At 39.8% G+C, this 13,119-nt stretch overlaps 1 pseudogene; it reads left to right on the top strand.

The window, feature by feature from the left end:
- Positions 1 to 4,766: 4,766 nt before the first annotated feature.
- Positions 4,767 to 7,914, top strand: LOC111139836 (annotated as a pseudogene).
- The last annotated feature ends 5,205 nt before the right edge of the window (positions 7,915 to 13,119 follow it).

The raw sequence follows: 13,119 nt of genomic DNA, 5'->3' as shown, positions 1-13,119 counted from the left end.
TCATTTGACTCTTCCTGATGGTTAATGACAATGAACATTTTTTCATGTGTCTGCTAGCCATTTGTATGTCTTCTTTGGAGAAGTGTCTGTTCACGTCTTCTGCCCATTTTTTGACCTGATATCTGTTTTTTGAGTGTTGAGTTTGAGGGGTTCTTTATAGATCCTGGATATCAGCCTTTTGTCTGTATTGTCATTTGTGAATATCTTCTTCCATTCCATGGGTTGCCTCTTTGTTTTGTTGACTATTTCCTTTGCTGTGGAGAAGCATTGTATCTTGATGAGGTCCCAAAAGTTCATTTTTGTTTTTGTTTCCTTTGCCTTTGGAGACATATCTTGAAGGAAGTTTCTGTGGCCGATGTCAAAGAGGTTACTGTCTATGTTCTCCTCTAGGATTTTGATAGATTCCTACCTCACATTGAGGTCTTTTATCCATTTCAAGTTCTTTGTGTATAGTGTAAGAAAATGGTCAGGTTTCATTTTTCTACGCATAGCTGTCCAATTTTCCCAACACGGTTTATTGAAGAGACTGTCTTTTTTCTACTGGATATTTTTTCCTGCTTTGTTGAAGATTATTTGACATAGAGTCCATATCTGGGCTCTCTCCTTTGTTTCACTGGTCTATGTGTCTGTTTTTGTGCCAGTACCATGCTGTCTTAGTGATCACAGCATTGTAGTAAAGCTTGAAATAAGGTAACGTGATGCCCCTAGATTTGTTTTTCTTTTTCTACATTTCCTTAGCAATTTGGGGTCTTTACTGTTCCATACAAATTTTAGGATTGTTTGCTATAGCTCTTTGAAAAATGCCAGTGGAATTTTGATCATGATGGCATTGAAAGTATAGATTGCTCTAGGCAGTAGAGACATTTGAACAATGTTTATTCTTCTGATCCATGAGCATGGAATGGTTTTCCATCTTTTTGTGTCTTCTTCAATTTCTTTCATGAGTGTTCTGTAGTTCCTCCAGTACAGATCCTTTACCTCTTTGGTCAGGTTTATTCCCAGGTATGTTATGGTTCTTGGTGCTGTAGTAAATGGAATCTATTCTCTAATTTCCCTTTCTGTATTTTCATTGTTAATGTATAAGAAAGCCACTGATTTCTGTACATTGATTTTGTATCCTGCCACATAACTGAATTGCTGTATGAGTTTTAGAAGTTTGGGGGTGGAGTCTTTTGGGTTTTCCATATAAAGTTTCATGTCATCTGCGAAGAGAGAGAGTTTGACTTCTTTGTTGCCCATTTGAATACTTTTTATTTCTTTTTGTTTTCTGATTGGTGTTGCTAGGACTTCTAGTACTATGTTGAACAACAGTGGTGAGAATGGGCATCCTTGTTGTACTCCTGATCTCAAAGGGAAGGTTGTCAGCTTTCCCCATTGAGAATGATATTTGCTGTGGGTTTTTCATAGATAGATTTTATGAAGCTGAGGAATGTTCCCTCTATCTGTATAATTTGAAGAGTTTCAATCAGGAACAGAGATTGTATTTTGTCAAATGCTTTTTCTGCATCAGTTGAAAGGACCATGTGGTTCTTCTCTCTTCTCATTGATTTGTTCTATCACATTGATTGATTTGCAGATGTTGAATCACCCTTGCATCCCAGGGATAATTCCCACCTGGTCTCAGTGGATAATCTTTTTAATGTACTGTTGGATCCTATTAACTCAGGTTTTGTTGAGAATCTTGGCATCCATATTCATCAGGGATATTGGTCTGGAATTCTCCTTTTTGATGGAGTCTTTGCCTGATTTGGGAATCAGGGTAATTCTGGTTTAATTTTTAAAAAATCTGGACGTTTTCTTTCTGTTGCTATTTTTGGAAACAGTCTCAGTAGAATAGGTATTATTTCTTCTTTGAATGTTTGTTGGAGTTCCTCAGTGAATCTGTCAGGTCCTGGGCTCTTGTTTCTTGGGAGGTTTTTGATCACTGCTTTCAATCTCATTGGTCTATTCAGGTTGTCAGTTTCTTCTTGTTTCTGTCTTAGAAGTTTATAGGTTTGCAGGAATGCATCCACTTCTTCTAGGTTGCTTAAGTTATTAGCATTGAACTGTTGATAACAATTTCTTTTTTTTCTTTTTTTTTCCTTCAAGATTTTATTTATGTATTTGACAGAGAGATAGAGAGAACAGGAGCAAGGGGAGATGAGAAGCAGGGTCCCTGCTAGGCAGGGAGCCTGATGCGGGACTTGATCCCAGGACTCTGGGATCATGACCTGAGCTGAAGGCAGACACTTAACTGACTGAGCCACCCAGGTGCCCAACAATTTCTGAGGATTGTTTCTATTTCCTTGGTGTTAGTAGATTTCTGTACCCATTCATTCATAATTTTATTAATTTGGGTCCTTTCTATCTTCTTTTGGATTAGTTTGGCTGGTGGTTTATTGATCTTATTGATTCTTTGAAAGAACCAGCTTCTAGTTTTGTTGATGGGTTCTACTGTATCTCTAGTTTCTATGTCATTGAGCTCTCCATTGATCTCTGCTCTAATCGTGATTGTTTCCCTTCTTGTGGATGGGGTTGGCTCAATTTGTTGTTGATTTTCCAGTTCTTTAAGCTGTAAAGAGAACTGGTATATTTGGGATTTTCCAATTTTATAACCAACTTCTTAGAGAAACAAACTCAGAAGTGTTTGGCAACAGGCCAAATGAGCCTCCTCTATTTACATTAACAGACTCTGAAGCAGTTCCCGGGGAGGAAACCAATATCAATGGGCAGCTTCACAGTTACAGCCTGAGGAGGATCTTCACCAACCTTGGACTCACAGATCCATCTTAACAGGTTTTGGCTGTGGTCTCAGAGAATCTACATGAAACTGACGGGAGCATATTCAACTGACTCTTGGGGATGCCACTGCCTCTAGCCTTCATACAAATATTGTTAGCAGCAAGTAGGTGAATGGGATAGAGGTCTATTAAATAGCATTTCAAAAAACTTAGAAAATTCTTATTTACCCATGATATTCTGAAGCCACTGGAAAAACTCTCTCTCTTTTTAAAAGATTTTATTTATTTATTTGACAGACAGAGATCACAAGTAGGCAGAGAGGCAGGCAGAGAGAGAGGGGGAAGCAGGCTCCTGTCAAGCAGAGAGCCCAATGCAGGGCTGGATCCCAGGACCCTGGGATCATGACCTAAGCCGAAGGCAGAGGCTTAACCCATTGAGCCACCCAGGTGCCCCTGGAAAATCTCTTTAAGTGTCACTTTGCCTTTAGATAAAATCTTTGTAATATCCTCCAGGGACTTCCAGGAGGTCATTTTATTTGGTCTGTTAATTGAAAAGCGAATTGTTTAAAATGATAAGTTGCAAATTGGTGGGTATGAAAGGCTAATTAGTGTAAATGATTGTTAGAAAGGATTTCATTGAACTGATGTGTTAACTGCTTGTACTGAGATTTCTGATTAAAATATTTCCTTATGAAATAATTGTCTATGGGTTGAAATAACTGAAGGAAAACATAAAATAAGAAATAATTGTTTAAAGTTGTTTAAATTCCTTGTTGAAGTACATTCAAAATATTTAAGAGAGCTTGGCTCGTTTTGGAGCTGCACTACAATTCCTTTTCCTAAATAATAATAGTTAATGCCCTAGGACTAAACTCTAGACAGTACAGCCTAACCTCCTATGACTCAAATTTTAATGTCCCTACAAATCATCTGGAGGTGGGTCTTATTAAAAGTGTAGATTCTGATTAGCTAAGTCTGGAGTAGGATAAGAGGGTCTGCATTTCTAACAAGATTCCAGACTGCTGGTGCACGGACTACATTTTGAGTAGCAAGAGGTAGAGTTTCCATTAAATACCTTCTTGGTCAAATAAAACTAAGGTAGAATGTTTCCTAAAGATCCTCACTTGATGGTGCTTTTCTCTCATCAATCTGAAAAGAAAACCTAGTTCTGGGAACTGTAAAAGGCTAGAAGAGCTTATTACCTGGCTTTTTCTACCTATTGCACCAATATCTGGGATGTTGTATTGTGTTAATTTTTAAACTTCCATGTATTCTTTGAAGGCCTGAGACATAGGTTTGGTGGGTATTTACAACTGAAATTCCGTAAGCTTAAATATATTGTTCTTATGTAAATCAACATCTTAAAATGGTGGTGTTCAAAAATTTTGCCACATGTATTCACTAGTAATCTAAAATACTAGTGCACTCACTTGTATGTTTTAGGATAGCATCAAAATATTTTCATTACAAGGGTGCCTGGATGGATCAATTGATTTTAGCTCAGGTCATGATCTTGGGGTCCTGGGATGGATCCCCACATGGGGCTCCCTGCTCAGAAGGGAGTCTGCTTGTCTCCCTCTCCCTTTGCCCCTTTCCCTGCTCATGTTCTCTCTTTTTCTCCCTCAAATAAATGAATCTTTAAAAAAAGACATTTTCATTACAACTTTCTATACTTAGGGTATATTTTCCTTTGTATTGTTAATACTGAAATTTTAAAATGAAGTTATATCAGTTTTTGAAATGGATGCAACTAAATAAAAATGCTATATGTATTAGATTTCTACCATCATCCATTTAAAAAATTAATGCAGAAAATCTTTATTGGAAATTATTATTTTTTTGAATTTGAATTTCTATCTTACATTGTCACAAAATTTATCCTAATTAATACATTGATGCCTGAACATTTTTTTTCACTCATACTTCTTTGCAACAAAAACATATGCATATTGCAATCGAAAGTCTTCAAACTGCCTCTTCATCACAAAGCACTAACAGAGGAGTGGGCAATAACCATGGCTCTCCAGTCAGCATGATGCTCACACCATGTGGAGGCACAAGCAGGTGAAGCCCCAGCACATCAACTCGAGGAAGACCAGGGCTAGCAGTAGCTGGAGCACTGGACTGCAGAGTTTGCTGATGTGGCCTCAATGGTGCCAGGGGCAGGGGAGTCAGGTGCTTCAATGAACCATCCAGGGAATGGCAATGAAGCTAACATGGATGGACTGACATTAAAGAGGATTCATTGGGAGAAGACTCACATCTGTGAGAAATACTGTGCAGAGCTTTTCAGCTTCTCTGAGTTCTTAGAAAATAAGAAAAATTGCACTAAAAATCCACCTGTCCTCATCATGAATGACAGTGAGGGGTCAGTACCTTCAGAAGATTTCCCTGGGACTGTGCTGAGCCACCAGACACACAGTCCAAGCAGTAAGGATGTTCACAGGGAGGATGGCATCAGCTTGTGGGAGATGAAGGAGAAGCTGCATGAGGAATCTTTAGTGTACTTGAAGGCAGAGACACGCCTGCCACCCACGTCCCAGGAGATCAGCTATTTACCCAAAGGCAAAGTGGCCAATACTACCATCACTCTTCAAGCACTGCAGGGCACCAAGGTGGTGGTGAATCAGTGGAGCACAGATGTTCTGTCAGACCCCTTGCCCTGCACCAGCAGCATCCCACAAGTCCTTGAGCACATCCTGTGCCTGCAGCGGCAGTAGCTGCAGCAGATCCAGCTCACCAAGCAGATCCATGTTCAGGTAAACATGTGGGTCTCCCACACTCTCCACTCCAGTATGGTGGGAGTGGACACTCTCAAGACCGTGGGCAGCCACATGCCCCAGCAGATTTTCATAACTGTGGCTTTGCTCAGCCAGAAATTTGGAAGCCAGAGCCTGACTCTGGACACCTTGAAACAAACCAAGCTACCTTATGCAAACATCTCTTCCACTGCCAGCTCCACATTCCAGGCGTTAGCACCCTTCACCCTGAAGCCAGATGGGGCAAGGGTGCTGCCAAAAGTCACGTCCCACCTTCCCAGTTCTTTGCTACCCCAGACCCCAGGCTCTGTGCTCTTCCAGAGCCCTTTCTCCACTGTGATGTTAGACCCATCCAAGAAAAGGAAAGGAAAGCCAGCAAACGTGCCTCTGGTGGAGGTCAAATCCAAAGATGAGGCCATCATCTGCAAGAACAAGTATAAGTACTGTAGCAATATTTTTTGGACTGATAGCTCCCTGCAGATCCACCTCCCCTCCCATACGGGAGAAAGACCTTTCATGTGCTCTGTCTGTGGCCACTGGTTCACCACCAAGGGCAACCTAAATGCGCACTTTCATCGACATCCCCAGGGGAAGTTGAGCCCCCAGCTGTTCGCCAAGTTCCACAACAAAATGGTGGCAGTCTGTGGCATTCCCCATGCATTCTCTGTACCTATCCCCGTAGATGAATCATGTCTCTCTTTTAGACAGCAAACCTGTCCTTGTAACAGGGACCCCCAACATAGGGCTACATCAAAATCTCTATTCAGGAACTAACCCCAAGGAACTCATGGGTAAGTACCTACAGCCCAGGCCTTCTTCATAAAGTGAGGATGGCTCCCTACTATCTGGAGAGGGGCCAAACCACAATTTCCCAAGTGCTGGTGGCTTCCAAGGGAGTAGAACACCTAAGCTGGGGTCAGAGACCCTGAAATTGCAGTAGTTGGTGGACAATATCAACAAGGCCACCACCGACCCCAATGGATGTCTCATTTGCCACCAGGCCTTAAGCTGCCAAAGCTCCCTCAAAATGCATTCCCCCCATCCACGCTGGGAAGAGACCATTCCAGTGTAAGAACTATGGTCGTGTCCTCTCCACCAAGGGCAACCTGAAGACGCACTTCAAGGTCCACAGAACAAACACATCCATAAAGAAGCAGCATTTGTGCCCCATCTGCCAGAAGAAGTTTACCAACATGATCTTGCTGGAGCAGCATATCCAGATGCACATGGGTGGCCAGATTTCCAACATGCCACTGCCTGAGAATCCCTGTGACTTTATGGGTCCAAGTCCATGATGATTGGCGAAAATGGCAGTGCACGTGCTGTCACAATGACATTATTGAAAGCATGGATGTTGAGGAAGTTGGCCTGCAGGATGCCCCTAGTAGCTCCTTGAAGGTCCCCATGCCTCTTCCCAGCGTACACTTGGCAGTATCACTCTTGGGTTTGCTGTCATGGCTTCCCTAGATGCTCCAGGAAAGGTGGGTCCTGCTCCTCTTATTCTGCAGTAGCAGAACAGCAGAAAAACTGTTGGGGGAGAGAGATGGTTTGATGTGACACTTGTCATCTTTAGTAATGGGAGACCAGGAGTACCGGAGCTGAAGTCCAGATGTCCTGGAGACTGTATCCTTCCAGGCACTGTCCCTAGCCAATAGCCAGGCAGAAAGCATCAAGTCCAGATTTCCTGATGCTGGTGGCAAAGAAGATAGCTCTGAGAACAGCAGCACTGAGATGGATGGTCATAGTCTGCTATCAACATTTATCTGAACTCAGCCAACCTATGTCAAAGTTGAAGTCCCTGGCACATTTGTTGGACTTTGACCATATCCCCAGGCATGACACCTTAGTTAGTGGCCCAGCCACACCAACAGGTCAAACAGCATGGCCTCACACGGTGTGGGAAATAACTTCTCTGCAAATGCTTTTCAGATTCACAAGTGGACCCACACTGGGGAGAAGCCTTTCATGTGTAACATATGTGGGTGAGCTTTTGTCACCAAAGTCAACTTGATGGTCCACTGTAAGATGCATGGGGCCAACAATAAATAGCTCATTCTCTGTGGGAGGAAGCTGGCCATTGAGAACACTATGTCTCTGTTAAGAACTGATGGGAAGAGAGTCCCTGAGATGTTTCCCAAGGAAATCCTGGCCCCTTTGATGACTCTGGACCCTGTCCTGTGGAACCAGTATACCAGTATGCTCAGTGGAGGTCTGGCCATGATGACAAATTAAACCTCTGTGATCCAGAATGGTGGTATTCCTATCCTTTCTGTTTCCCCAGAGGCCATCTCCATTTGAACAACATCACTATCCCTAAGATGGATGACTCCCAGTCTGCTATCAGCGCTGAAATGGAAAAACCAGGTGCTGCTGACAGCGTCCCCAAACACCAGTTCCTTCTCTTCCTCAAGGAAAACAAAATCACAGTCAGCTAAATTCTAGGAGAACCATTGTTGAAAGAGAAATGCAGGCAGAATGACCTCTCTAGAACTGTATTTTTCCCTTTTTTTTCCTTTTTAAAAGAACTCATTTCCTCCTGTTTGTTTTCTTACTGATGCACAAATGATGTTTACAGTTGTGATCACAAACTCAGGCAGTTGTGATCACAAACAATTGCCTAATTGTAGGCAAGTCCTACAATTAGATGTTGTTATGCTGCTTTGCAAAAAAACAAACACACAAACAAACAAAAACAAGAAAAAAGATAATACATACTGAAACAAATACACACTAGATTTTTTTTCCTTTAATTTTGGAAGGAGGTGGGTCTTGCAAAGTAGCTTTGTTACTTGCCAGAAACTGTATACATAAAACTTTATACAACTAGAGTAACTATTTTTAAAGATTACCACCCTATTTCAAATTGGAACTTACTGAACTACAATGGAAAAGACAACTGTTAGCCTTTGGTGGGGAGTACTATATGCTTCCCTCTGACTCTACGCAGGTACATGGACAAGATCTGGCATCTGTTTAGGGACCTGTTTTGTATGACCCCCAACCCAGCAGCCATCCTTTCTTGTTTTTTTTTTCCTGAATGTACTTTTTTAAAACAAAATTTGTAGAATTACAAAATTCCTTCAATGTTAGAACCTTAAGTAGGATGCCCTCAAATGGACTGAGTTTAGTCCTTAGGGAGCCAGTGCATGTTGTTGTTTATTTAAATACAGTTTGGTTAGAGCCCCAAGAGTGCCATTGTACTCCCTATGCTTTCCAAATGCCTTCTTGCTGAACCATCAGGAGAGGTGGGCACCTGAGCAGGGACCCTCAGGTAACTTAATTTGGTTTGCCAGTGCCTACTGTTTGAAGAACTGGGTTTTCATTCTCAAAGAAACTCATGGAAGGGAATGTTCCTCACAGGTTCACATAATAATTTTTACAAAAGTGTCCTTGGTACAGCTTATGCCAAGTTATTATAAAGATTGTTCTTGGGTATTGGATGAAGTCTATGAAGTTGGAACAGACAAGTCATGGGTGTGAAAGCTTCAATTTATCTACCTCATTTATGTTTTATTTTTGTAGCCATAGCATCTATTTTCCTATTTTATGATGACTGAAGTGTTCTGATGCCCTGTCTGAAACCTGAGTTGATCTGTGGTGGGAGCTGCTATACCTTTAAAATATTTTTGTGATTCTATTTTTTTCCTGAACTCTCCTTTTTTTTGGTATATGTAACGCTGAAACATGCTCTAATGGTTTAACAAAGAAAGAGAAAGAAAGACCTTAATTTCTGAGTGGAGAAGTCTCACTCTTCATGGGAAAGTAGATCAAGACTGTAATCAAAAGTTTGGGAACAGACTCTTTACGATAGAGAACAAACAAATGATTACCAGAGGGAAGTGGGTGGAAGGATGGGTGAAATAGGTGATGGGGATTATGGAGTGCACTTGTCCTGATGAGCAGTGGTTGATGTATGCAATTGTTGAATTACTGACTTGTACAATTACTTGAACCTAATATAACAGTGTATGTTAACTATATTGGAATAAAAAAAAAAAAGTTTGTCTGTGTTATTGCACCTGACTTCAGGATCCAAATTTTTTTTTCTTCCTGGAATTGTAAGCTGAACACAATGCTAGTACCTGTTTACACTGTGATGTGGATATTGCTACAGAGAACACATTGGAAACTTCCTCACTGTTAAGCAAATGATGCCCTTGTAAATGTGTGATCTAGGGAGAAAAATGCCTGTAATTTTACCTCCTGATGTTATCTGTTTTGTTGGAGAATGAATTTTTGATGTGTTCTTTTTTCTCCTCCCCCACCCCAAAAAATCACTAACAGTTAATTTTTTTCTTACAGATTGAGTTATTACAATTATTACTGGTATGTAAATGCTTGCAATGGTATAAATATATTATAAAATATGTTTTGAAACATAAAAAAATAAAACTTTAGTGGAAATACATCTTTTTTTCCTTTTTAAAAAGTTTTTTTTTTTTTAATTTACTTGAGAGAGAGGCAGAGAGATACCAAGAGTTAGGTGCAGCGGCAGAGGGAGAGAGAGAAGCAGACTCCCAGCTAAGCAGGGAGCAGGAATTGGGCCTCCATGGAAGGACCTGAGCTGAAGGCAGACGCCCAACCCACAGAACCACCAGGAGGCCCCTGGAAATGCATCTCAATGCAGTTTGTGGTTCTTTTTCCCCCACACTATTTGTTCATATGCACATTAATGAATGTTTTTTATTGCTAGAATGAGAAAGAATTCATAATCAATACCAGCTCTATTTCTCATTTGTATGGATCTAAGTACAGAAAACACTTCTTCACATAAATAATTAGATGTGACTGGAAGGAATTTTGATATAACGATATCACACAATTTTCTAAATTCCAAACATAAACACTTAGTAATGGCACAAAAATACTTAGTGATCTTTCACAAAAAAATTGCTTTCAAATTGTAAACCACCTGACTTGCAAAAGTATCTGTTACCCACTCGTTAGAGTCAATCACTTTCTCAACACTGATGAGGTATTTTAAAAATAAGCTCCTTTATTTTAGAGTAGTTTTAGATTTCCAGAAAATTGCAAAGATTATACAGAGAATTCCTATGCACCCAATTCCCCCATAATTAACATTTTACATCAGTATGGTATATTTGTCACAATTTAGAAAACAAATATTAATATATTATTTTTAACCAAATCCATACTTTATTCACATTTTCTGTTTTTACCCAAAGTCTTTTCTCTGTTTCAGGATCCCATCCAGGATGTCACATTTCATTTAGTTGCCTATGCTTCTTCTTGGCTCTGACAGTTTCTCAGACTTTCTTTCTTTTGATGATCTTGAAAGTTTTGAGAAGTTCTTGTTGGGTATTTTGTAGAATGTACCACAATTGTGTTTTGTCTGATGTTTTCCTAATGATTAAATCTGGGGTCATGGATTTTTAGTAGCAAGAATATAAACATAAATTTCTATTCTTGTCACATCATATCAAGGGTACATACTATCCAGGAGACTTATCACTGCTGATGCTAACCTTCATTACCTGGCTGAGGTAATGTTCATCCAGTTACAACACAGTGAAGTTAGACTTTTTCTCCCCATACTCTTTAGAAGGAAGTCACTATCTACAGTCTCTAGTTAAGGAGAGGAAGTTGTGTTCCATCTCTTTCATCTACAGACATTATTTGGATTGTTTTCAAAAGATTGATTATTTATTTATTTATTTATTTATTTAAGAGAGACAGAGAATAAGCACAAGTAGTGGAAAGGAGCAGAGGGAGAGGGGGAAGCAGACTCCCCACAGAGAACTCAATGTGGGATTCCATCCCAGGACCCCAAGATCATGACCTGAGCTGAAGGCATACACTCAACTGCCTGAGCCACCCAGGCGGCCCTGTATAATTAAGATATATACATGACTTTGAATTATTTTGCATGGGAGATTTTCTGTTCTTCCTTATTTATTTATTCATTCATTTATTTAATCATTCATCTATTTAATCATTTGTTTATGTCAGTTTAGGTCCATGGATATTTATTTTATAGTTTGTGTTATAATCCAATACAGTGTTATTTATTTTGTTATTCTAATAGTTCTAGCTTTGACCACCAAGAGTTTTTCAGTTAGCCCCTATGTTTTGTTAACATACCACATCATTTTGGATTTTGTTTTTGAGCAACTCTTTACTTTCTGACACTATAAGTTTCTCCAGGCTTATCTTGTATATTATATGCCCTAATCCTGGAATCATAAATTTCTCAAAGGGGTCCTGGTTCCTTTTATTGAAAAATAACATTAGAAACAAGATCTGGGTAATAGATGTGCTCATTGCTCCTGGAGTGTCATTTCTTCTAGGCTCTCTCAGCTGACAGAGAAGGAAGACATATGTGTGTAAACCAATTTGTGTATACATACACATAGCTATAAAAACTTTCATATGTAACCACCTGTACCTATATTAAGCTAAACATGAACTTGTAGCAGTGCCTTCAAATCAAAACAATTGCCATGTAGATTAGTCTACCTTGTCTGTAACTTCTCACTCTAAAAGCAAGAAACCTGGCTCCCAACATCCACCTAATCATTTCTGAATTGCTCAATTCTAATACACGTATATATTGATTCAGATTTGCTAAGCCTAAACCTTTTTTAGGAAACTACTTTATCAAACCAGAACATAACACAGTTCTATCCACCTTTAGTGTTACAGGTTCTACTTATCTCCAAAGTTAAATAGGTCAGCAACTTTTCTCCCTACCCCCTCCAGTGTATTATTTAATACATTTGTAAACACAGTTTGATATTTGTGTTACAGCCTGCTTTCATTATTTGTGTTATGGTCTGCATTAATCTGATAATTTGGTATCACTTACTTTCTAAATTATTTTTTTTAAATTTGCATAAGGTTTGTTTTTGATACTCTATAAAATTCAGTGGATTTTGACAGATACATATGTCATATATCCACCTGTATTAGTCTACTCGGGCTTCCATAACAAAATATCATATATTGGGAGAGCCTGGGTAGCTCAGTTGGTTAAGCATCTGCCTTTAGCTCACTTCCTGATCCCGGGGTCCTGGGATTGCGCCTTGCTTTGGGATTCCCTACTCAGTGGAGAGTCTGCTCTCCCTTTGCCCCACTCCCTACTTGTGTTCTCTCTCTCTCTCTCAAATAAGTGAATAAAATCTTTTTTAAAATATCATATATTGGGTGGTTAAAACAACAGAAATTTGCTTTCTCATAGTTCTGGAGGCTAAAAACCTCAAATCACAGTAATGTTAGGGTTAGTTTTTGGTGATACCTCTCTTCCTTCTTATTTTGTTCCCACATGGCCTTTTCTCTGTGCACTCTTGAAGAAGGAGAGAGAGAGGAAATGAGAGTGAGAACGAGAGTGAGAGCGAGAGTGAGAGAGAGAGAGAGAGAGAGAGAAAGAGAATTGGAAGCCTTTTTGGTGTCTCTTCCTCTTCTTATTGGACTAAGGTCCCACCCTTAAAACCGCATTTAACCTTAATTACCTCCTTATGCGTCCTGTCTCCAAATGTAGTAACATTGGGTGTTAGGACTTCAACATATGAATTTTGAGCAGGACATATTTCAGCCCATAACACTGTTATTATGGGACCACACAGGATGGTTTCATTATCCTAAAAAATGCCCTTCCATTCACCTATATGACAATACCCCTT

Source organism: Enhydra lutris, unplaced genomic scaffold (assembly GCF_002288905.1).
Source record: "Enhydra lutris kenyoni isolate GAN:26980312 unplaced genomic scaffold, ASM228890v2 scaffoldscaffold121, whole genome shotgun sequence".
Classification (NCBI taxonomy): Eukaryota; Metazoa; Chordata; class Mammalia; order Carnivora; family Mustelidae; genus Enhydra; species Enhydra lutris.
The sequence above is the reverse complement of the archived record's forward strand: the minus strand, read 5'-3'. Positions and strand labels throughout refer to the sequence as shown.